We start from the raw sequence: 25474 nt of genomic DNA on the forward strand, positions 1-25474 counted from the left end.
ATTTGGATGTGTAGCTGCTGTTGGTAAAACACTACTACGAGGTGGAAGGGGAGCATGCGGTCAGCCGGTGGCTATTGCTCACAACTCAAGAATCTTCTAATTTTTACATTCACGTGGAAATTAATAACTATCCTGACACTTATAGACGATGCCGCGAAAGTTACATCATGTTCTTTCAATAACTATACATTTCGCAAACAGGGCGTTGGATTTGTCGTACTTACAGTAAGGATACATCGCAAATAATTATTCCGTGACCGTGTCGGCGTACATGATGTTTCCCGGTAAATAGTTCCAATACAGTCGTCAAATTATCAATGGTCAGAAATGATACTGAAATAAAAATGGTTTGCGTAACTCAACCGGACGGTTTATTACTCTTTCCAAACAATGCAAGAATGACTGTTTTCTACACTTCCATTCTCAATACAAATAATGACTAGCATGCTTTCGGAATTTCTCATTGCGGACTGCTATTGAGAATTCTATCCACGAATACCATAACTTCCCTTAATGCTCCCTGAATGGCTCATTAACGGACTGAAATTTGGCATAACACGCTTCCTGCTTAAATGTGGCGTAACTTTCCTAAACGAGACACTTCCCGCATTATGACATGCCATTTGTCCTGCTGGCGACGAGTGTTTCCCTAGCAGAAATTAACGCCGTAAACACAGCTTCCACTTTGCTCAGCGGTAACTGAAAACGCATCTACAATTCTGTCACGAACCTCACCATAGCAGAAGTCGAACCTTATTGTAAGCCAGTGGTCTTGTCTCGCAGCGGTACGATTCAGTATGCCTAGCAGTATAGGCGTTGGTAGCCTTATACAGCAATTCAACAAGTAAGGATTCTTAACCGACAGCAAAAATTATACACAGGTTCAATACTGTAAACTAATACAAAATTTAAACTTATCTAAATGTGAATGGAAACGACGGAAGCCTGAGACTGTCTAAAAGAAATTTACAAAACACATCGTGTTTTCTACTTCAGTCACTTTTAATATCAACAATTGGCAGAAGATGTTTTGGCAGCACTGCGAGTTTTTCAGATGCACGTATGTTCCTAGATAATTTTGCTGTGTGGTACGCATTTCCTTCCGATGGAATGTAGTCGAGTTAACTCGGGTGATGCTGAGGCAATTAGATTAGGAAATGAGACACTTCAAGTAGTAAAGGAGTTCCGCCATTTGGGAAGCAAAATAACTGATGATGGTCGAAGTAGAGAGAGTATAAAATGTAGACTTACAATGGTAAGGAAAGCGTTTCTGAAGAAGAGAAATTTGTTAACATCGAGTATAGATTTAAGTGTTAGGAAGTCGTTTCTGAAAGTATTTGTATGAAGTGTAGCCATGTATGGAAGTGAAAATAGACGATAAGTAGTTTGGACAAGAAGAGAATACAAGCTTTCGAAATGTGGTGCTACAGAAGAATGCTGAAAATTAGATGGGTAGATCACATAACTAATGAGGAGGTATTGAATAGAATTGGGGAGAAGAGGAGCTTGTGGCACGACCAGAAGAAAGGACCGGTTGCTAGGAAATGTTCTGAGGCATCAAGGGATCACCAATTTAGTATTGGAGGGCAGCGTGGAGGGTAAACTGCATCAAATCAGTCTCAGGACTGAAGACCACAACAACAACAACAACAACAACAACAACAACAGGTTCTCTGGCATAATAGTGCCCCCTGCGTAATGCAACAGGAAAAAAATATCGCTTTACAAATAAATGTATGTCACGCAGAAAAATGTTGTACCAACATGTGGGTAACTAAAGGTGGGAGAGTACTGTAGAAACAGCTCATGCCAAACAATTTTTAACAGAGATGACTAAGGTAGAAAACGAAGGACCTTTATTTAAGGTAAGAAAACCGAAAGAGACACTGTAACCATATGTTGGGAATTACGCACATAACAAAAGAACTATTTATAAAATCTTCCACTAATCTGTGGACATGTAGGTATTCACAAACACTCTGAGCCGCCTCCAAGCGGAGAAGTCTAAACCAGTTATGGAGCCTGAAGTTAACTACTGCAGTGTATCCAGCTTCGTATTTCTATGATCAGTACCCACGCAGAGCACAGTTGTGCCACATCATTATTACGCTAAACCGATCTTTTAGAATACTTTCCATCTAAAATTATTTCCTATTTACACTCTTTTTCATCAGGAATATAGACAATTTGTTGAAATCACCACCAAGTCTATCAGAGGCGTTTGGTCATGTGGAGAAATAAAGCGTTTTAATTATAGAGACATATTAGTACAATGGCAATAACTTACTGCAAATCATCGTCCCAGTACCACCGACGTTCAGTGTCTAAGAGGCTGTCGAGGGTTATTACCTGTGAAAGGAAAAGAAAACCAAACATGAACACACGGATGAGTCGTATTACCGCAAAAATTATCCTGTCCCACACTCTATAAATAGAATCCATACATCATCATTGTAAAGAACAGATGCCAGTACCTTCTTTATGAAACACGGAAGTATTCAAATCTTCCTATGCCAAACACTGTAGCATACACAGTCACGTGAAAACTTGTTTAAATATTTAAAATGATTTAAAATTACTAATTAAATACATTCCTTATAAATTGCGAATACCTGGATTACGCCTGCAAGAAAATACTTACTATTTTTAAGATGAGGCAGCTAGAACAAGCCACTCCATCTTAATATACAGCGGTTAAGAACCACATAGAGGTGCGGTTTTCTCAAAGTTATAGTTCTAACGTACTGAAGTACAGTGCCTGTACAAAAATATGCAACCGCGGTGAGAAATGCATGCTTCAACATAAATGAAGATGCTACCGAAGCCTGCACAGGTTGCTTTGTTGTGTTGGACCGTAAACGGCAACTGTGCTGTGTTCTCAATGAGGTGCAACTGTCAGTCGTGGTCACAACGATGTTTTGTGTAGTTGTGAGAGCATTACGTCGGATCTAAGTGAATTCCGAAGGGGGCAAATTGCTGGTGCGTCCTTAAGCAAGGTAGGCGAAGTGTTTGCGTTTCAAGAGACTATATCGAAGATTTCTACCGCGTACGGGGAAAGCGCAAAAACATCATTGGTTAAGTCACAACGCCGACCCAAGTGCGTGTTGAGTGATCACGACAAACGAGGACTGTGCTAAAACATTAGTCGCACTCGCGAACACTTTCGGCACCAGAACAACACGAAGGGAGCTCCATAAGCTGGGAACTGCAGGGCTAGGTGAAGTTCAAAAACCACACATCGGTAATGCAAGTGCCCGTAAAAGGAAAACGTATTGCCGAAGCCACAGAACCTGGTATATACAGCAATGGAAGAAAGTTATTTACTGCGATGAATATTGTTTCGCACTGTTTTCAACTCCTGTCCCACCTTACGACCCGTGAGTGAAACACGGCGGGAATTTGAAACACAGCGGAGATTCGGTGATGATTTGAACAGCCATACCCTGATATTCCGTCGGCCCTGCGCAGTTAGACATTTTGGCTGACCAGGACCATTTCACGGTACAACATTTGTTCCCCAGTGGTGATAATGTGTTCCAAGACGACAGGTCCTCTGTTGACACAGATCGCATTGTCCAGGACTGGTTTTGTGAGCCTCCCCCAGGCCACCATATTTTAATATCTGGAGCGTTTGTGGTCCGCTTTGGAGAGAAGGGTCCGTGATCGTTGTCCCCCTCCACCATCACTAGTTGACGTTGACCCTATTTTCTGGAAGAACGGTATAACATCCCTAGAAGCCCATACAGGACCTGTGTTCATCCATTCCGTGACGACTTAAGCTGTTTTGAACGCCAACGGTTTACCTACACCGTATTAAGCATGATAATATGTTGTGTTCTGGTGTTCCTATATTTTTGTAAAACCACTGTTTCGCAGGAGAGCTTCTGTGAAGCTTGGAAGGTAGGAGACGAGGTACTGGTAGAAGTAAAGCTGTAGGGACGAGGCGTGAGTCGTGCTTGGGTAGCTCAGTTGGTAGAGCACTTGCCCGCGAAAGGCGAAGGTCCCGAGTTAGAGTCTCGGTCAGGCACACAGTTTTAATCTGCCAGGAAATTTCAAACCCCTGTAATTTTAAACCTTTAAAGCTGCCGAATTATGATAGCGTTTATGTTTTTATGAATGGAGCATTATACTTTTTCAGTGGGGCTGGGAAGAGCATTGAGAGACGAGTCCAACGACACAACTTGCGTGGAGCTTCATCAGACAGTTAACACGATAATAGCGCCCACAAACGTCTGCCCTGTAAACATGGGTAGTGTGGCCAATGGAGATTACAAACAAGTGAGTACAGGTACGTGGTGGCCGACGGGACATTTCTGAAACTGTATGTGCCGCCTATAAAAGTAGGCTGGAGGGGCAAGCTCGGCGCACTGTGCAACGCCAGTTACGTGGACAGACAACTGCGGACAGTACAGTACCTCACGTTCTGAATATGGTGTTACGGGGCAAATAGAGAGATCGCCACTGCAGTTCAGCGACGTTTTTCTCGTTCGTTTCAAGCTTGGACTCCAGATACCGCTTCTAGCTGCAATACGATTCCCAGATGGGTTTTCAGGCTGAGAGGTGTAAGAAAAGCTCCTACCGTGTGTAAAATCTTCTCTCGTGTTTGTACTGCGTCAAATCTAATTTGAAATTCGAGCTTTCGAAAATTACCACCATCTTCTTCGTCAGATCACTGACTGCCAGGAGCGAAATCTCGACCCTCAAGCGTGTGAGCTCCGACACCCTTCCGCTCCCTCAACTGGCCTCTTTCTACCCAACACATGGCCATCACTGGCACCGAAGCAGAACCAGCTTTTATCAGAAAACACAACAGACCTCCACCTTGTCCACTTAAGTCGCAAATAGTGGTGGTTTGCGGTCAACGGCATGCACGCTACAGGGCGCCTGGCTCGGAGCAGTCATTGAAATAACCGATTTGTAACAGTTCGTTGTGTCTCCGTGTTCACTGCGCGGTCCCTCCCGCCGGAGGTTCGAGTCCTCCCTCGGGCATGCGCGTGTGTGATGTTCTTACCATAAGTTAGTTTATGTAGTGTGTAAGCCTAGGGACCGATGACCTCAGCAGTTTGGTCCCTTAGGAATTCAGACACATTTGAACATTTTTGTCTTCGTGTTGAGAATTACTGCTCAAATTTCTGCTGCAGATGCAGTACGATGGGTCAGAGCCATACGCCGAACACAATGGCTTTCCTTCTCGGTCGTGTCACGTACCTCCAGAGCCTGGTCATTTTGCGACTGCACTTCCTCGTGATCACCGCTGCTAGCAATCACATATAGTGTCTACATTCCAGCCAGATATTTTTGCAATATCGCAGAAGGAATTTCCACTTTCTCGTAGCCCTATTACACACGACCTCGTTCAAATTCTGTGAGATGTTGATCATGGCGTCCTTGTCGCCTTAAAGCCATTCTCGGCTAACATCAACTCACCACGTCCTATCTTAAAGGACGCTTACCACCGTTCTAGAGCGCATTTACAGCAAACCTTATGTGCATCCTCATAGTGGTCCTACCAGCGGCAATCTTATGCGGCTGGTAAGAAATTTGAAGAGATATCTTTCAAGAGTAGAAACACGCCTACCAACTTTCGTTTACGCAGCGCAACTCCTTCTTGGTGCTGCTATTTTTTCCCTTCAGTGTACGTACCCGCTTTACGGGGTGTAGAATTGCAGTTTCTAGAGGATTCGACGGCACTGCTACAGAACCTCCGAGGGACATCAACCACGAGAGCTTCACGGCACAACAGGTAGGAGGAACGCCGACTCAATAAGACAATTCAAGGAAAGATTGTCTTAATCTCCGCAAATCATGAAAGAAAAAAGCAGGCCAGTCAGAGTTTACACCTCTTGTACCATCTTCGCACGATTGAGACACTTAGGGAGATTTACTAAAGTGGACAGGCTCTCGCGTGAGCGACGGCTCTAGTGGACTAGCGTGAAAGTTTCAGTGCTTTCGTAGTCGGGTGTTCGCAACGGTGACAGGCCGGGCGTGTTCCGGTAATGCGCACCTGCCCGCCTGCCTGTTACGTCCTCCTGTCCCGCTGCCAGCGGAGACAGCTCCGAATAGGGTCGGTGACCGGAAGCGGGAACCCGTCCACCGGGTCACGTCAGCCCGCGACACGCAGCCGCCATCCGGCGGGCCACACCCTGACACCCCCACCTCCTCCTCCTACCACTCCCTCCTTTTCTCCCTCCCACGCAGCGTTGAATGCCGAACGCCGGACTGCCAGCTTCAAAGCGGAGCCGCGGGCGCCAGGCGGGACATTGTGTGTGACAGCCGTCCGTCCGTGATTACTGCCGCAGAAAAGGCGCGCGCACGTGTCGGCCACACACTGCAGTTCAGTTTGTGCGATACACTGTTTCTCATCTTCGCTTCCATCGGAACACGCATTGTCTTCCACCTCTTTCATTTACTTTGTTGTGGCATAAGTCGGCTTCGGCGCATCAGAGGAAGACGAGTAAATGGATGTCCTGCAGGTAGCCACTCCTCATCAACTACCGGGGAAGATCACACACAGTTGACTTGCTTTAGCGGCAGATCACTGATCAATGCGCAAAGCATACAGCTACCACCGTCACATCTCAGATGAATATCTTGCCGAGGACCCGACAAAATTCTGCTCCTACTTAAAATCGCTAAGAGAGTCTGCAGCTTGTATTCAGTCACTCGTTGACCAGCAGCCGGCAGCAGCCGACACCAAACTAAAGCCGAAGTTTTAAATTTGGCGTTTAAGAAATCCTTCTCGCGGGGGAATCATACAAACTACCGTCATTTCACCATCGAATAAACTCCCGTATGGACGACGTAGTAATAAGCATCCCTGGCGTAGAGAAACACTTGAAAGGGTTGAAAGCCGGCCGCGGTGGCCGAGCGGCTCTAGGCGCTTGAGTCCGGAAGCGCGCGACTGCTACGGTCGCAGGTTCGAATCCTGCCTCAGGCATGGATGTGCGTAATGTCCTTAGGTTAGTTGGCTGTAAGTAGTTCTAAGTTCTAGGGGACTGATGACCTCAGATGTTAAGTCCCATAGTGCTCAGAACCATTTGAACCACTTTTTTAAAAAGTTGAAATCAAATAAATCACCAGGTCCGGATGCAAGCCCAATTCGGGTTTACAGAGAGTACTGTACTCCATAAACGTAAACTTCCGCAGCCATTGTCACTGCCAATATAATTTTTCTGTGTTTGTGACCGCATTGTCAATAGGTAAAATGACCGACGTTTCGGTCACTATTGCAAGTGACCTCCTCCCCAGTGTTTTTTTTTTTCCTTCTTTTCCCCTGCTGAATGAGAAAACTTTGTTTCTTAGACACCTGCAGACGCGGCTGTTATCTAATTTTGATAGACTGTTAAGGATGAAGGGGAGGGATGCTACAAGTTCTTTATTTGTGCTTTTATTATTTCTTTTCATTGGTGAAAAAAAGAAATAATAAAAACACCAATACAGAACTTGTAACATCCCTCCCCTTCATCCTTAACAGCCCATCAGAATTAGATAACAGCCACGTCTGCAGGTATATAAGAAACGAAGTTCTCTCATTTAGCCACTGGAGATGACAGTACTCTATGGCATTGGCCCCTTACTAGCCAGAATTTGTCGTGAATCTCTCGCCCAGCACTAAGTCCCAAGTGACTGGAAAAAAGCGCAGGGGACTCGAGTATATAAGAAGGTTAAAAGAACGGTTCCGCAAAATTACAGACCAATTTGCTGCAAAAACCTTGAGCATATTATCTGTTAGAATATATTAAACTTTCTTGACACCGAGACGCTTATGTCCGCGAATCAATACGGTTTTAGAAGGCATCGCTCGTACGAAACTCTGCTTGCCTTTTTCTCACATGATATATTGCAAACTATGCATGCATGCATGCATGCATGCATGCATGGCAACAGGAGGATTCCATATTCCTGGACTTCCGTAAACCATCTGACACGGTGCCACACTGCCGACTGTTATGGAAGTTACAAGCATACGGAATAGCTTCAGAGATATGTGCGTGGCTCGAAGACAGAAACCAGTATGTTCTCCTCGGCGGCGAGTGTTCATCAAAGATAAGGGTATCGCCAGTAATGCCACGGGGAAGCGTGATAGGACCGCTGTTATATTCTGTAAACATAAATAAATGATCTGCGGACAGGATAAGCAGCAGTCTGCAGTTGTTTTATGATGATGGTGGAAGGTGGCGTCGTTGAGTGACTGTAAGAGGATACAAAATGACTCAGACAAAACGTTTAGTTGGCGTGATGCTTGGCAACTGGCTCTAAATGTAGAAAAATGTAAGTGAAAGCAGATGGGTAGGAAAAACAAACCCATAATGTTCAGTCTCGTCGATTAAATATCTAGGAATACCGTTGCACAGCAATATGAAATGGAATGAACATGTAACAGTTGTAGTAGGGAAGACAAATGGTCGACTTCGGTTCGTTGAGGGAGTTTTAGGAAAGTATGGTTCATCTGTAAAGGAGACAGCGTACAGGACACTACAGCGACTCACTCTTGAGTACGGCTCGCGTGTGTTCGATCCGCACCGGTTCGGATTAATGGAAGGTATCGAGGCAGTCAGAGGCGGACTGCTAGATTTGTTGCCTGCAGGTTCGATCGACACGCAAATATTATGGAGATGCTTTGGGAAGTCGAATGGGAATCTCTTGAGGGAAGACGTTCTTTTCGACGAGCACTCTTCTGAAAATTTAGAGAACCGGCATTTGAGGCTGATTGTAGAACCATTCGTCTGCCACCAACGTAAATTTATTGTCAACAACTGAGCCGCCTTGCGGACGCAATCGCAGAACAACGACCAGGACGACTGCGTGAAGGGGCGGTACTACATGATAACGCACGCCCTCATTCAGCTAGACACTGTACAGTAGTTGTGTTGGGATACCATTCCGCTCCTACTTTATTCACCTTTACCGCTGTATATCGAACAATCTTCACGAAACTACCTTTCCGGATGAAAATCAGCTTCGAACATGTCTCGCGTCAAAACCACGTGATTTCCACAGTCGCAGAATGGATAAGTTACCCCAGCGTTGGCAGACCGTTGTTGTTAGTGACTTAAGTCTCTGTTACGTGTATCTGTCGTGCTTATTTAACTTACAGTAAAGCGCGACGGAGTTATGAGCCAACTGATAGCTTTTTTTGTTGTTCCGATAGTAACATTACATAATTGTTGCTTGTAGGAGTAAAATGCAAGTACATTTTCGTAACAATCAGTGTGTGTACAATTAGGAAATAAAAGAGAGTAATCCCGCTCTTTGTCCCACAGGACTACGTGACGCTGACCGGCCGCCGCTTCACCCTATGCCATATGGCGTCATTCGGATGCTGTATGGGGGGACATGTGATCAGAGAGGTTGTCGGCTTTGCTGACTTTGGGGCCGCCACATCTCACTGAAGTACCCACTCTGTTTGTCTCAATGCTGAGTGCACCCAATTCGGCCTCCACGAGGAAAAAAGTTATCTGGGGTTACCGGGAAGTGGACCCGGGTCCTCAACATAAGCACTGACCAACTATGCTACGGAGGTAGACATGTAGCCAGTAGGTACCCAAATAACTGAGTTCCTTTAAGAATGACTGCAAATGACTTATGGTTCCTATGCCTGCAAATTTTGATACGACTTACTGCGCGTTTTAGAGTCAAGTTGTAAGGTGGGATAGAAGTTTCTAATTTACGACTTTATAAAGCGCGGTAACGTGGCTGCCGCATCACTGATCTCGCCGAATACGCGCCAGAGGCTCCGTGTTGGTGGGGAGGGCATGATTCAGAGAGGGTACGACAGGATGAATGGGTGTGTGTGTGTGTGTGTGTGTGTGTGTGTGTGTGTGTGTGTCGGCGCCTCCCAGGGCTGGCGGGCCGCCAGGACAACAGAGTGCTCACCTCATCACACCGCGGCCTTCAGCTGTTGAGCTGACACACCAACAAATCATACCTGTCGTGCAAAAAAATACCTATGTTCATCACAAACATTGCACCATCAAGCTATAACAAACGTGAGTGGAATTTAGTGCGCGAATGATCTACAAAGATACGAACGTGCGTGCAAATGTCCAACACAGCAGGATGTACAAAGTTCGGCGAATGGTGCCGCAAATCAAAATCAAACGAAGAAACAAACTGTCTTTGTTCTTTTCTGAAGAACTTTCCATTGGCTAGATGGTCGACGCTGCCAGAAAGTTTCGAAAAGTTTGTTCAGAACACGTATAATTTAAGATGCCACACTGGCTTGGTTTCACACGCGTATCGCTTGGAAATGAACTATGTCGAAACAAGTAGCGTAAAAATAACATGGAGGGAAATAACTTTAAGCTTTCATAGAATACACATATTAAAAATGAAGAGCCAAAGAAACTGGTACACCTGCCTAATATCGTGTAGGGCTCACGCGAGCACGCAGAAATGCCACAACACGACGTGGCATGGACTCCACTGATGTCTGAAGTACTGCTGTAGGGAATTAACAACAAGAATCCTGCAAGGCTGTCCATAAATCGTTAAGGGTACGAGGCGGTGGAGATCTCTTCTGAACAGCACGTTGCAAGGCATCCCACATATGCTCAATAATGGTCAAAAATGTTCAAATGTGTGAGAAATCTTATGGGACTTAACTGCTAACGTCATCAGTCCCTAAGCTTACACACTACTTAACCTAAATTATACTAAGGGCAAACACACATACCCATGCCCGAGGGAGGACTCTAACCTCCGCCGGGACCAGCTACAAAGTCTATGACTGCAGCGCCTGAGACTGCTCGGCTAATCCCGCGCGGCCAATAATGGTCATGTCTGGGGAGTTTTAGTGGCCAGCGGAATTGTTTAAACTGAGAGGAGTGTTCCTGGAGCCACTCTGTAGAAATTCTGGATGTGTGGGGCGTCGCATTGTCCTGCTGGCGTTGCCCAAGTCCCTCGAAACGCACAATGGACACGAATGAATGCAGGTGATGGTTCAAATGGCTCTGAGCACTATGGGACTTAACTTCTGAGGTCATCAGTCCCCTAGAACTTAGAACCACTTAAACCTAACTAACCTAAGGACAGCACACACATCCATGCCCGAGGCAGGATTCGAACCTGCAACCGTAGCGGTCGCGCGGTTCCATATTGTAGCGCCTAGAACCGCTCGGCCACTCGGGCCGGCTGAATGCAGGTGGTCAGACAGGATGCTTACGTACGTGTCACCTGTCAGAGTCGTATGTAGAAGTATCAGGGGTCCCGTATCACTCGAACTGTAGACGCCCCACACCGTTATAGAGCCTCCACAGCTTGAACAGTCCCCTGCTGACATGCAGGGTTCATGGGTTCATGAGGTTGTCTCCATACCCGTACACGTCCATCCGCTCGATATAATTTGAAACGAGACTCGTCCGACTAGGCAACATGTTTCCAGTCATTACCAGTCCAATGTCGATGTTGACGGGCCCAGACAAGGCTTAAAAGTGTGTCGTGCAGTCATCAATTGGTACACAAGCGGGCCTTCGGCTCCGATAGCCCATATCGATGGTGTTTCATTGAATGGTTTGCAAGCTGAAACTTGCTGATGGGCCAACACTGAAATTTGCAGCAATTATCGGAAGGGTTGCACTTCTGTCACGTTGAACGATTCTCTTCTGTCGTCGTTGGTCCCGTTCTTGCAGGATCTTTTTCCGGCCGCAGCGATGTCGGAAATTTAATGTTTTATCGAATTCCTCATATTGACTGTACACTCATGAAATGCTCATACGGGAAAATCCCCACTTCTCGCTACCAATCCCCACTTCTCGCTACCTCGGAGATGCTGTGAACCATCGCTCATGCGCCAACTACAGCACCACGTTCGAAAACTCACTTAAATCTTGATAACCTGCCATTGTAGCAGCAGTAACCGATCTAACAACTGCGCCAGGCACTTGTCTTATATAGGCGTTGTCGATCGCAGCGACGTATTCTGTCTGTTTATATATCTCTGTATTTGAATACGCGTGCCTATGCCACTTTCTTTGGCGCTTCAGTGTAATTTATTGAACCTGCAGTACAGCATACAAAGTATTAAAGACTATGTAGTTCTCGCGAAACGTTATTCCTACTGGGAGACCCCGTATTCGGGGAATACTGTGCGACAAATATTCTTATGATCCCTATGCGAGATGTAACACACCTGACAAAAAATTAGTAACCCGAAGGCAAACCGTTACAAGCATAATTTAATAACGCCTAATTCGCCCCTGAAGTTGTTAATCGCCTGGATTATCTGAAGAAGCGAATCCACAAGGCTATGCCGGTACGTCGCGTACAGGTGTAGACACTCGCTGTTGATTTGATCGTTCAATTCGACCAAATTGCGGGCATGCCGATGTCAGCATGTTACCCGCTGTTCTAACATGTCCCACAGATTTTCTAAGTGTACAAGGCAGGTGAATTTGCAGGCCAGTTGAAACATAACAAGACAGCGAAGTGCTCAGATCACATACTCTTCCAGCCCAATGAAATTTACTGCTGTTGTCATTATGTGCCGGCATAAGCAATGGCCTCTTGCGAAGAGACCGGCTTCAAATGTTTATTGCAAGCAGTTCCCTTTGCAATGTTCTCTCGTCAACAGGTTGGGACGGACCTTCATTCACTGCCTCCAGTAATTCGTACTGCATCTGGAAGCGATTTCGATTCACGAGCCGTGAAACGCGTCTCCAGCCCGTCTCATCCAGGATCTTTTTCCGACCACGATTCGGACAGCGTGTTTCGTTGGCACGTGTGTTACGCCACTGCTTATAGATACGTTGAACAGTCCGCCGCGAAACACACACAAATCCAGCAAATTCACGCACCGTATGGCCAAGACACTGCCAAACACGTTTGCCCATTTTGCCACTGTCAGGTCCTCACATACACCCTCCTTTACATATAATGTCCGCCTGAAACACAAATGTCTCACTGATCGCTACTCAGGCTTAACGACTGATCTGTGAGTGCCCACTGGGGCGACTAATTTTTAGCCCTGAGAGCTTCCGATGGTGTGCGTATTAAAGCATGCAGACAGTCATTTCTCCCTCGTTCAGTATGCGAATTGAAGAAGACAGAAAACTGATAATATTAGTACTGTTTAACCTTAACCATGCACTGTACAGTGACTTGCCGGGCATATATGCAGTCGCAGAATGAGTCGCCTATGGCCTGGGACTCTGCCGCTACTGCTCGGCTATCGACCGGCGCTTGGCTTCGCCCTGGACTGCTGGCTGCCATGCACCCCCCCCCCCCCCCACCTACACAGCGGCTGGGCCTACACACTCTGGACAGCGTAAATAATTCCCTCCCCCGCTGGCTAATGTGCGTTGCCTGACTGTGCCCGCCACAGCTCTGAAACTCCTCTCTTCTCCACTCCACTCGTCAAATATTTACGGCCAGGTAATTCCGGGCTGATTAGGGAAATGGCTGTAGGGCCAGTTTCCAGCGCAGCAGTCCTCACGTTCCAAGTTTGCCAGTGTCCCTACCACTGGATGCCGGAGCACACCACTGGAAATAACGCAAGAATCAATAGATGAAACAGTATATTTCAAATTCTTAAGTGATTATATTAATTAGAACCTAAATTGGAACCCACATGATGGAAAGATTTTAAAGAGTCTGCAACTTTCGCGTAAATAATTTCCTGTGATTCAATGGCTTGGTGCTGTGAGGACGGAGCGTGAGTCGTGCTTGGGTAGCTCAGTTGGTAGAGCGCTTGCCCGCGAAAGGCAAAGGTCCCGAGTTCGAGTCTCGGTCCGGCACACGGTTTTAATCTGCCAGGATGTTTCATATCAGCGCACACTCCGCTGCAGAGTGAAAATCTCATTGTGAAAATGTGTATTATTTTAATCAAATAACTGTGTGCAAATTTACTTCGCTTGATTACAGATACGCTTCGCCTTGTGTGTTCGGGTCCATCCTTCAGGCAATGCAAATCTTCCTTTCCGTTCTGTCCCTTTTTTAAACAGTTGGTCATACTGGCAACCGCGTCTAAGTACCTTTATTCTATGACGAAGTTTGCTGTCAACAGTCACTCTCAGGGGCAAATTCTAAATATAATACTAGAAAAAGAAATGACGTATGCTAATCATTACTCGGCAGTAGTTTGGTACAGACAGAAGTGAGATATTCAACCATGAAAATCTTTGAGCACCCATCTAGTGATGTAAAAATTTAACGTACAGAGTGGACCGTTTTAATCCTAAATGGGGAATAAATCGAGATGGAGAACAGATACAGCAAAATGTTTTAGATAAAAGGTGTAGGTGGCAAGGATAATGGCAGTGATTACCGTGATGGTCAAGATGATATGGAATTAAAAGTTATCTTTTTTTAAAAAAAATGGGAACACAAATATTTAAAATCTGGAAAACTGGCAAATTTTACGTAAAAATTATACATTATTCAAATAAATAATTGGCATCACACGGCGTTACATTCCTCTTACCGAAGAAAAATCGCTGGTAGAAACAGGAATCAAACCCGGATCCTCCGTATAGCAGCGCGACACGCCAACAACTGAGCTACGGGCACAAACTACGGAGCCGTACTCACGACGAAAAGGGAATTTCACCTGCTGAAACGGAGAACGCAAAACGGCTTTTGTTTCTCAACGTACAATGGATAACGGGCGAGCGATTTAAAACTTCAGGTAGGCCCCTACCGGGAACCATATGAATAGGAAACTTACAACTGGAGGCTAGGTAAAGTTTTACGGCAGTTATTCTGAAAGCAAGATCCGATCGGCCGCGAAATGGAAGCCAGAGAGAAAATCGGATGAAGCTTTGAACAGATGTGTTGGGCAGTTTCTCTAGTATTCCCGAGGCGATCGCGTCACGTCGCTTCTTTCATTTCTGGGCTCTTAGTGAACACGTTAAGATGCCTAGAAAGTGGTGTCTCAAGTATGAGTGCCTGCTGAGAAATTTCCCCTGATTTCATGCATCCACACATAACTGTCACGCATTTCCTTCTTCGTGACAATTCTCGGCCGCACACTGCAGGGGCATTGAGGACAATCTGCAGCGTTTTCGACGGGAAGTGCTTGATCACCCAGCATATAGCCCGGACTCACATAAAGCGCTGGCTACGGCAACACCATAAGCTGCAGACCCGTGTATGGAAGTGGCGGAAAACATAGACGCTTGTCTGGAAAGTTGATACAAGGTTTGCGACAACCGTCGAACTCGAAGCGGCGACTATGTGGAGAAGTAGCTGGAAGCTGTAGCTAACTGTTGCAACTAAACCATTTTTGATTTTATTGTGGTTTCAATTTCGCGACCGATCGGACCTTACTTTCCGAATAACCTTCCGAGTTTCGTTGCTTAAATGTGCCTCACTCATGTTAGAAGAAATCTTGTGAAATTGATGACAATTATTCGTTTTACAATGTGAACAACATTCTTCATCATCATCATCATCATCATCATCATCATCGTCATCATCATCGCCGGACGCTGTGGTCGAGCGGTTTCGGGGCTTCAGTCCGGATCCACGCGGCTGATACGGTCGCAGGTTGGAATCCTGCCTCGGGTATGGATGTGTGTGATGTCCTTAGGTTTGTTAGGTTTAAGTAGTTCTAAGTCTAGGGGACTGATAACCTCAAATGTTAAGTTCCATAGTGCTTAGAGCCATCATCATCATGGTGCTCCTCGTAATCGTCGCCATTAAGATCAGGCAGTACAATCACGATGGTCTGTGTCTGAAATAGTCTCCCAGTTCAAACCGTATCGAGTCTCAGTTAAAACTCCAGCTCTGGACAGTATTCACCATCTTGATCGCCAAGAGGTGGTTGAGTGAGGGGAAGTCTCTCCAGGCAGTAGTGGAGTGGTCGTCTTGCTCGCGGTAGACACAGCTCGTAACGAGGTTGGTTAGCTGAGGGGGGGGGGGGGGGGGGAGACCAAACACCGAGGTCATCGATCCCATCGGATTAGGGAACGATGGAGAAGGAAGTCGGACGTGCCCTTTCAAAGGAACCATCCCGGCATTTAACTGAAGTGATTTCATGGAAATCATGGAAAACCTAAATCAGGATTTCCGGACGCCTATCTGAACCGTCGTCCTCGCGAATGCGAGTCCAGTGTGCTAACCACTGCGCCACCTCGCTCGGTCCTAACGATTTAGATGAACAATATCTTTCAAAGATTGAGTTTTAACCGAAAGTTGACATAGTCTGACAATGAACATCAAGAATATTTCTTCACACGGGCGCAGCAGCAAGAGTTCTCCGCGCCCAATAAGAGAGCTTTCGTTTCAATAATCCTGTGATCACACCTGCCGGCAACTGCAATCAACGTCAGTGGTGTACGCTCCATTCAGACTGGTTCCCTGAACCGCGCTCACTCTTTCAGAGAACGAAAGTGCGCATTACCCGCAACGGATTTGCAGTTGTTTGAGGGGCACACGGCACCGCCGTAATACCCCTAGAATCCGGGCGTGCCGTGTCAATGAGCGGCGCTAGCAGGGTATTCCAGCGGCCACGCTCGTGGGGATAACGTGAGACACAGGCGACGAGGCACGCGTGCGCTGGGCGTGGCGCCGTGCAGCCGGGCACACAATGGGTCGTGAGGCGGGGGCGGCACAAACTATAGAGCCACGCTCATCCACTGGGCAGCCGCAAGGTATTCCTTCCCATCCAGGAGGAACGAGCAGGACAAAACAAAGCTGTAGCGGATACAACGCTACCAAAACAAATTTCCTCACTTCTTTGGTATCGTATACCTCATGAGAGACATCACTTTAGACAAGCAGCCTCTTATGACATCTACGACTATCTTTGGCTCTAAATTGTAAAGCACATGTCTTTTTACACTGAAAGTATGAATTAGGAAACGCCTTCAGTCACAACTTTTCGTGTTTTATTAAGTATAATATGCGTTTCAGACCCTGTGGGTCCATCATCAGGTGTAATTTGTTTCTTTTAGCTCTTGAATGAGATGAAATGCATTTCTGCCCCCGCCTCACGACCCAAAAGTGAAATGCATTTTTGCATTTCATCTCATTCAGTAGTAAAAAATAAAGCTTGTATTAAGACAAATTACACCTGATGATGAAACCACAGGGTCTGAAACGCATCGTATACCTAATAAAACACGAGAAGTTGTGACTGAGGGCGTTTTTTAATTCAAACTTCCAATGTATTGAATACATTCACATTTGAAGCTGGAAACTATGGATAAGAAACAATTTTTTATTTATCTCCTGATGACGCGTTTAGGCAGAGCCCCATCATCAGATGCACGAGAGAAGACATTAAAGACATTCATTGCAACAACGCAGTCAAGGTGAGGAACATATCTGCCAACATCAACACAAAGTATCTTGTCTCTTGCCACTCCATTTCGAAACCACCACCAGTGCTCTGACAGTTTGACAGTGCCAGACGCACTGTACTCCTTGGTTCAATTTCAACAGTCTTTTTCCGTATAAATTTGTAACTGCAATTGTCGACAATTTTTATAGTGTAACTTAATGACAGATCTCGATGTTAGAAGTGTTTCCTGCTACGATGCCATTACTTGGCAGTGGCTCCTTTTAAGCGTTTTAAGTGTCCCCGCTCCATTCCTTCCACGGTTTTAATTCCTAAATTTATTCAGGTTCTTGTGATTTTCATTTCCCAGTAATATTTATTTAAACGTTTTGGTTCATATGTATATATTCAGTCATTTTGATTCGTGCCACATCCTTTGTTAAAATTCCAGCAGCTTTTGAATGACGCAGCGTTCTTGCTGCTGATTCCTTTATTAACAACTGCCATGCATTATGCCGTCGGTGTTAGCGTTACGAACTCAAACTATTGGCAAAATTCTTGTTTACGGAATGGAGTGAGAAGTTACAAGATACTTTGTGTTGATTTTAGCAGGCACTTTTCACAGCTTTAGAGAGTTGTTGCGATTTCTGCCTTTTAATGTCTTGTCTTTTATTGTATGCTTCGTACTACTAATTTGACGATGTGGTTCTCCCAAAAAGCGCCACCAGGGGATAAACATAAAATTATTTTGGCGGCCAATACGAAGGTATCGCCCTCTGTATACCGAGAAAAAAGCGTTTGGTAATATTTAACTGACGAAAGGCGAAAGTATGAAACGCAGCAAATGAAGAAGGCGGAAGGTAATACGGACGTTTAAACAATGTACTAAACAGCTAAACAGAAATTCCTAGAGGACAAATTCAATGCTGTAGAAGCTTACATAACTAGGGGAAAGGTATATTCCTCTAACAGGAAAATTAAAGAGACCTTTAGAGAACAGTTATGAACAACGTCGAATCATCAGTTGAGACAGCCAGATTTGCAAAATATTGACACGAATTATTTACAGAAAGAAGGAGAAATGTAAACAGAAACCGGGCAAGATCAGTCTGGGTTCCGAAGAAACACAGAAACACAGAAACTCGCGAGGTAATACTGACACTACGACTTACCATAGAAGGTTGGTTAAAGAAATGTGTACTAACGTTTATAGCATCTCAGCCTTTGGAATTCTGAAGACAGGGAGCGAAAGGTTATTTACAACTTGTACCAGACTTGAGTTATAAGAGTAGAAGGATATGGAAGGGAAGCAGTGGTTGGGAAGACAGCGAGAGACATTTTTACTCTATCCCCCATGTTATTCATCCATCACAGGATATTAAGAATAAATTCGGAAAAGCAATTAAAGCTTATAGATACAAAACACAAATTTTACGTTTTGTCGACAACGTTGTAATTTCGTCAGACATAAAAATGTCACGAAAGATTAGTTAAACAAGATGGATAGTCTCTTGAAATTAAATATGTAACATGAAGACAATGAAGTAAAACTGAGTAATGCAGTGTAGTCGAATTCAATCAGGTGGTGATGACAGGAAAGGATTCCACTGTTCGTGGTAACAATTACAGGCGGTTACGCAGTAAAGAAAGATTAAAATTTGCTGCATAATCATGGCATGTTCTGTAACACAGGGCGTTTCGTAACTGTGAGAAAATGAAGGGTTCTAATTACATCCGCGTGAAGTAACGCGTCTTCCTCAGTTAACTTGAATTACGGTGACGTACTCGGTTTCCGGGAGGGACAAGACAAAAGAATATCGGTACCCCGGCGGAGTACTTTCGCGCACCTTACCGTCTACAGACCCTTAATGACGTGAGGAACTTTTTGCTCAGAGGAGATCGCTAGAAACAAAAGAGAAAAATGAGGTGCACCTGGACTATTTTTGCAGCTATCCTGCCTGACAAGGTTTCAGAATACATCTCAGAAGGACAGAAACACATTTTTGTGACTTTCACGTGTTTTGTCTGAAAGCTTACATCTCATTATTACCGTAACACCAATATGGGTATTTAGTTCGGTATAACTAACAATCTCACAGCACATTCGGTTTCGAAAATGAGACTACACTAACGTACGTACACAGAGATATTTCAAATTTCATTTGTCAAAACTGGCTCTGAGCACTATGGGACTTTAACATCTGAGGTCATCAGTCCCCTAGAACTTAGAACTACTTAAACCTAACTAACCTAATGGACATCACACACATCCATGCTCGAGGCAGGATTCGAACTTGCGACTGTAGCAGCAGCGCGGTTCCGGACTGAAGCGCCTAGAACCGCTCGGCCACAGCGGCCGACCATTTCAGTTAACTTCTAAAAAAATGGTTCATAGTATTTCTTTAGTGTAGTATGACTATTACAAAAACTGGAAACAAATTATTTTTCCTCTGAGATTTAAGAAGTTCAGCATGAATTATTTCGTAAATTTTATATCCAGTAGTGTAAAAATAAGCCACATTCTATTTGTTATGATTCTATAACAATGACGCATACAATGCAAGATATGCATCATTATTTAAAAACATAAATGACCTCCTGACTGTTTCTATGGAATCTTGTTTTAGTGGCGCCACAACAAAATGTCTCTCGTGCTGTCTGCACTGTTGGTGAACACTGCAGGATGGTTTAGCGATCTACAAATGCAAAACCCCATCCTCAAAAGTGATATTTTATCCACACTACTTCTACAGGTTTCTCTGCCTCGTGATGACTGGGTGTTGTGTGATGTCCTTAGGTTAGTTAGGTTTAAGTAGTTCTAATTTTAGGGGACTGATGACCATAGATGTTAAGTCCCATAGTGCTCAGAGCCATTTGAACCATTTTGAACTTCTATAGGGTAAACAACATGTGCAGTACGTGACCCAATTGTGGAAAACAAATTGCAAACCTTGTAATGAGCAAATTATTCTTTATGAACCAGTTGAAACGACAAGAAATGGGCATTGAAAAAGTTTATGAACCGTAAATATCATTCTAAATAACATAACAGGGCATTTCAGCCGATTTATAATTTTTTTAGTGGTTCCTTGTCGCCTGTTATTGTCAATTTACAGCTATTTTCCACAGTCAAACCCAAAGAGATGGAACGTTATTTAGCGCTCCCTTCAGTGTCGTCCGGTACTACGCTACAGACGCAATCTTTTATTTTTCCCGTAGCTGTTTCGAAAGTGAGACCGCTCTGAAGAGAATTTTCGAAACGGCGCCTCCTCCCACGCAACTGATCATCTGATATTACGTTATTGGTAAACAGTGTGTTTTAATTACGTAGAAATACCAAATATACCGAGAACTACACAACAAAAAAAAGACCAAAATCGCGTGAATAACGGAGGACCAGAAATGAAACTATCCAGTTTTTATTAGATAGTTGTGTTTTCCGGTGAATCAAAGGGCTACTCTAGATTTTTAAAACGAGTAAGCGTATTTTTTACTGCGTGTTCATCTATGAGAAAAGGCGTGATCAACTCTGTCCATCAAACACTCCTTTTCATCTTACTTTTCCTATATAATTTATAAAAACTCACTTTGTACATGGTCTGGAATAGTACAGATTAGAAGAGAAGACATGTAGTCTCAACTTACAGCAGTATTATTACTAGCCATCCCTGTGCGCTCTCTTTACTGTTAAACTCTTTCGCAACGTGGTAAATCGAATCGTGAGACTGTATTCTCAACGTCAAACGTCGATCAGAAAGCATGTTGCCGTCTGTTTGAGGCCACTTCGCCAACTAGCGCGTTTTTGTGATGAAGAGATGGAATGTTAGGACAACACGAACACCCAGTCCCCAAGCGAAAAAAAGCTCCGACCGGTCGGGAATCGAACCTCTGCAGCCTAGAGGCAACGACGGTAACAATTAGACCATGAGCTACCAATAACGCTTCTTCCTGATTCACCATATATTAATGTCGTCTGAAATTGGTTTTCAACAGGATACTCCATTTTATTTGCCACTTTAAACTATCGACTGCTGTCAGAAATAACTCGCATACTTTAAAACTGCAGAAAGGAAGACAGGTTGTAGTAAGGCACAGTCCAATACTAAACCCAATTTCAGATTAGAAACCGCTTAATTTCGAATAAAATTTTGGAGCTTCCTACAGCCACAGCCGCCATCATCTTCAGGAGAAAAACTACGTTCTTCCGTTCCTTTTATTCGAAATGACGGTGCTTGAAATGCGGGAAGATTTTATCCAGGCAAGACGCTGTGAAACACTCCGAGGACGGAAAGTGACGCTTCTTATTTGCAGGCGTTGAAGGCTTGTATTGAAAGTCTAGCTACAACATGATACTACTTGGCAAAAATGAATGAATACAACAAACCAGTCCGGCTAATACTCAATAACCTCCCCTCGCCAGTCCAATTGTGACATAAACCTCTTAAACTCTACGCACACATTCTTACTTAAAACTTTTTCTTCGCGTCACATTTGAAGAAAAAATGTGTAAAATATTCGTTTTTTTCGTATGGAACTAATATTAAGATAAAAATTGGTCTTTCCCTATTTTTAAGACATAGCGTTACATTATCATTCACTGAAAAGATGGCCATGTAGAAAGCGGATGACATCGTTTTATAGAACGTGACACTCATGCCAGTTTGATCTGATGTTGTCCATTACAAATAGTTTTTTGAAAGCCTGCGAGTGTGAAACCAGTGGGTTTGCTTACAAATAACTTTTCTGCTACCAGTCACGGTTTTCTTTTACTTATATTTTATACGAAGCGTTTCGGGAAAAGGTTCCCATTTCTCTTTGCACTACGCTATTTCTATGTAATGTTATCGATTGTTTTGTTAACTTTACTGCAACATACAAAAACGCGTAAATTATTTATCGATTTTTTAAATATATTAGTGACGAAACTCGGAAGAATTTGCACTGATTGTAATTCGACTATGAGCTTCCGCCATACAACCAAGCGAAAACTACCGAAAACCTTGAGTGGAACTGGAGGATAGTTCTGGGACATCATCATCTGTTGACAATGCAGTCCCAGCCAAGTATTAAAATGTTACCCATGTGCACACAGTTTTCATATGGTCCATTTGTGCAGAGTCTCACTCATGTTAAACATCACACACAATTTTCAGTGGGCAGTGTACATTGAGAATAACTTACACAAGCCTACAATCATACAGATGTGTTCAAATGTAGTTTACAGAGCTTGTGCTACAGGTCATTCACAGAATATAATATGTTTTTACACAGAGGGTATTTATCTTAATAGTATGGATCATAATTTGCTTATATTTATTTAACAATGGTGCTTATTTCTATGTGTCACTATTTTTGTTTAACTATATTGTCAAAGCAACCGAAGAAATTCACTGATTCACTTTCAGGTTTTTCGTTTAATATTTTGTGTCCGTATTTTCTGTTATGTGAATATATCTCCAGTTCATTTAAAAATCCATTTTATGCTCTTTATTTAGTCATTAGAGTACTTCGACATTTTGCTCTATTTTCCAAACAGGTGTGTGTGTGTGTGTGTGTGTGTGTGTGTGTGTGTGTGTGTGTGTGTGTGTGCTCGCGCTCATGTTGCGCGTCTGTTGCATGTGTAGGCCTTAATGTGCTCTGTGTACCTGGTGCTGAAATTCAGGTTGGGTTGTTTGGGGGAGGAGACCAGCCAGCGAGGTCATCAGTCTCTTCGGATTAGGAAAGAACAGGGAAGGACGTCGGCCGTGCCCTTTAAAAGGAACCATTTGCCTGGAGCGATTTAGGGAAATCATCGAAAACCTAAATCAGGATGACCGGACGCGGAATTGTACCGTCGTCCTCCCGAATGCGAGTCCAGTGTGCTAGCCACTGCACCATCTCGCTCGGTTTGAAATTCGGTCTTTTTATCCAAGGTGGAACATGGAACATTCCTCTCACGTTGCTTTGTACATCCAGAGTCCGAGTGTGGGTGATGATTACACTTTATATCATGTATTAGTGTTTGACGTCGTTTATTTGATATAGAAAACCCAATTTATACTTTCTGATTTTTGAAAACATTTACAATCTTCTGTGATATATTACCAACGTCTGGGATACTATACATATACTTGTTTTTTGTCTTTTCTTCTGCGACGCACTTTTTGTTTGGATCTCTCTTCACTTTGTCTTGGACTGTGTCAACCATGGAAGCAGGTTCAAAGGTATTTTAGTTGCCCTATGCAGCAATGATCTGTATCCTGCCTGTTTATAGATGTTCGGATGACAGGAGTTTGAGAGAATTGTGGTGTTGGTCATTGTATTTTTTCCTATAAATTTGGAATATGCATGTGGTGTTGTGCCTAGTAATATTTGGGCCCAGGTAACTGATGCTTCTGTCTTGTTCATGTTCCACAGAAAATGTAATTTTCTGATGTGGATTACTGAAGCAATTTATAATGTCTGTTATATCTCTGGCATCCTCTTTCACTAACAGCAGCGTGTCATTTACGTATCTCCTACAAAATTCAATTTTCTTCAGGCAGCGGTCAAGTCAGAAAAACGAAGCAGAACCTCACACAGGGAAAACATGTAAAAGTGTCACAGTACAGATAGAAACTAAACCTGACAATGGGAATCTTTTTCCCTAAACGCGTTGTGTAAAATATGAATAAAAGAAAAGAAAATAAAATCGTGACTGGTAACAAAAAAGTTATAAATAAACAAAACCAATTTGATCTTTAGTATTTTCTTGTCGCATGTACAGTTCTCGAGATATTTTGAAGTATCATTTTAAATGACTCACCCTGTATTTCATACTGCAACTGTTGGGCATGCGAAACTCAACTCGAGCTTTTTTCACATAACAGCCTGAAAAGCTTATTAACGATAGCACGATCACATTGGGTATCTTACGTAATTTGTATCTAGATCGTGGTATTTTTGATATGGAGGACGTAGTGTGTTGTGTGGGACGGAGAGTCATAGAAAAATGTGCAATTAACTCCAGGCATTGTCCAGAGAAGGAAGTCGTGATAAGTTTTTAAAGTTGTGAAAAGATTGGGCATTTCCTTTAGCTGCTAATAAATGTGAAATTGTGCTCTTCACAAAGTGCGGAAAAGTAGTATCCTATGAGTATACTATCAATGGAATTACTACTGAAATGAGTCGACTCATACAAATACCTGGATGTAAAAATTTGGAGGGATATGAAATATGTGAAACAGGTGGCGAAAGTTCACTTGGAGAATAATCAGAACATGCAATTATCTAATAATGGAAAATGATTACAAAATCTCCCGCAACATATCCTAAAACATTGTTGGGGTGTGTGGGATCCATAACAAATGCAGGATCCATACCAGATAGGACCATCAGGAGTTATTGAACGTATACAAAGAATGGCACCACGAATGGTCACAGCTTTGTCTGACATGCGGAAGAGCGTCACAGAGATGTTGAGAAACCAGAACTGGCATGCGCTTGAACATGGAATCAGCTATCCTGCGACAGCCTACTTACAGAGTTTCAAGAACCAGTAGTATGTGAGTATACGAATATACTGCAGCTACCCACATATCGCTCCCGGAAGTATCTAGAACACAAGATTAGTAGAATTATAGCGTGCATAGAAGCGTTTAAGCACTCATTCTTCTATTGCTGCATACACGAATGGCAGGGGAAGCAACCCAAGTAGAAAAATAACTGGTACAGTGGCAAGCACACTCTGTGATGCAATTCACAATGATTTGCAAATTACTTATGTGAATACCGTAGGTGTGGACGCCTGTGCAACTGTTTTCTCAGAACGAGCCATAAGCGGAATGTTACGCCTCATCGCAAAAAGGAGGCCCCAGAAGAACTGCCACAACAGTCCTGGCATTTCGTCTCGGCGCTCGGGCAAGGAAAGCAAGTGCCTGAAATGGCTTTTTGCTGCACGCATTTCAGCAGGTCATCAGGTGAAAGATACATTAATACAAAATGCTTAGTTGAATAAGCAGGCAAGGCGAAGGCCTCGGAGATACAAAGAGGAAGGAAAAAGCGTCCCATCGACGTCCAGTTTCTTCGTGACCGAGCACAGGGTCGGAAGAACCATTTCGACGTTCGCCTTATGCGATTTCGGGAAATCACGGAAAACCTAACTCTGCATTTCCGGACGGCGGTCCGAATAGTGCTTCTGCGGTACGTTAGTAGAACGCCACCTCATGGGTCGTTCACTTGCAGGCATCTCAACCCTGACGCGTAAGAAACACGTGGAGCTATTTCGGCGCCATATCG

The sequence above is a fragment of the Schistocerca nitens genome, chromosome 1, assembly GCF_023898315.1.
Source record: "Schistocerca nitens isolate TAMUIC-IGC-003100 chromosome 1, iqSchNite1.1, whole genome shotgun sequence".
Lineage (NCBI taxonomy): Eukaryota > Metazoa > Arthropoda > Insecta > Orthoptera > Acrididae > Schistocerca > Schistocerca nitens.